Source organism: Eschscholzia californica, unplaced genomic scaffold, assembly GCF_041429995.1.
Source record: "Eschscholzia californica isolate CP2 unplaced genomic scaffold, dmEscCali1.0.p SCAF_3, whole genome shotgun sequence".
NCBI lineage: Eukaryota > Viridiplantae > Streptophyta > Magnoliopsida > Ranunculales > Papaveraceae > Eschscholzia > Eschscholzia californica.
Window position 1 is genome coordinate 13,717,701 of NW_028238420.1, and position 1,841 is coordinate 13,719,541.

Genomic DNA, 1,841 nt, shown 5'->3' on the forward strand with positions numbered 1-1,841 from the left:
TCACCCCACTACCCCTTTAGCAAATGCTTTCAACAACACAGGTGCTGAACTATCAACACCTTCACAAATTTGATAGAGAATGACAACAACAGTTGCGATGAAAGCGTAATCGATGTTTGGGTACACAGTCAGTACCGAGGCGTTGGCAGGATGTTGGGCAACAATGGTACTAGACTCCCCAATATAGATGGCAAAAGATCCTGCAGACCAGCTTCCTTCAATCCTGAAATCAGCCACATCTTCATTTTTATTGGATGCTAAGAACACATGCAATTCAGGTTTAAGGAGTTGGCTCCCCTTAGGTTTAGTGACTGAAAATAACAAATTTTTTTTGCCTCTGCTCTTTCCCCTGTATACGTGCCATTTTTGGTGCGTACTCATTATCTGTAGACATTATAGGCAACAAAAAAAGATGTAATACAGATAGTCCCACATGAGAGAAGTGATATCTAACAACCAAAATTATAACATCTAGGTCTTCTCCGCTCATCGCCAATTGGTTTTGAGTTGGATGACCACAAACTTAACATGGTATCAGAGTTCGGCCCACACATGATAGGTTTAATAACTACACATGCTCATGTCACCCGAAAACGAAACAACCGGGCTAGGCTGAAAGAAAATCACGCGTGAGGGGGCATGTGACTATGTGAGAATAGTACCATATAGGAGAAGGCCGATCTAGGACCAATAATTTAATGTCTAAGTCCTTTCCATTCATTGCCAGTTGCCATTGGTTTTGAGTTGTATGATCACAACATGGAGAGAGTTTTAAGACCACTTATGATGACTTAAAAGGTCTCTAAAGATAGTGTACCTTTTGTTTGAGATTTACGATAGGATTGCCCACAGAATCAAGAAGGACTAGAAGTTCATGAAAGTGAAACACCTTCTCTTTAGCCTGGAAGACAATGGAGTTATTAACATCAAGAACGTCAAAAATGTCTCCTCTAAAGTAGTGATCCGTCTTCTTGACCTTTAGATCAACTTGATACTGCGCACAGAACTGAGATCCTATAACAATTACCGGGTTAGCCATAGGTGGTGGTGCTGGTAGTTCTTATCTGTTCATGTCCGGCCAGTTTCCTTCTCTATATAGACTGAGGATACGTTGTTGGTGGAGAATAGTCCACAGACAAATAGGAGGCTTGGTCCCTATACATAATTTAATAGACCCTTTCTTTATGGCCCAACTAGCACCAATTTAAAACAATAGGATTTGTTTTTAGCCAAGTCTTAATTCTGATTTTTTATACATACTAAGGTTAGCTGACTTTCAAAAAAATAAATATTAGTTGACATTAGGCCTGTCACGATCATTACTGTTAATTCTCATTATATATATACTTGTATTTTACTTGATAAATATTGTAATAACGTTTATTCTAATTAAAGTAAGGCAAGTTCAAAAAAAAAAAATCTACATCTGGCGGAGTCCATGCTAAAACATAAACCTTATCCAACTTGAAAGAATCTACAATATTATATTTTTCTTTTTTTACTTTTTGTTTTGTTAAATTCACGATTATGTAATAATCGGAGATAGATGAACATAAATTAGACGACACATATTTAACGAGGTTCGGTCGGATATTCACGACCTACATCCTCGGATAAAGCCTGAATGGTTACACACTTTATTAACCACAACTGTGGTGATTCGTTACAATGATCGAATAGTAATCGAATGATTTAACTCCTAAAATCCTCTCTTATTTATAGAGAAGGTTTAGGGTTTCCTAGTTTCCCCTAACTGAATTAGGAAACAATATAAATATTATTTAACAATAATATTAGATATATTACAAGAAATATTCTAATATATGAAACTGAATATTTTA

General features: G+C 36.4%; 1 pseudogene; it reads right to left on the bottom strand.

The window, feature by feature from the left end:
- On the bottom strand, positions 1-1,039 carry LOC147548556 (protein LURP-one-related 15 pseudogene; annotated as a pseudogene).
- Between the last annotated feature and the right edge of the window lie 802 nt (positions 1,040-1,841).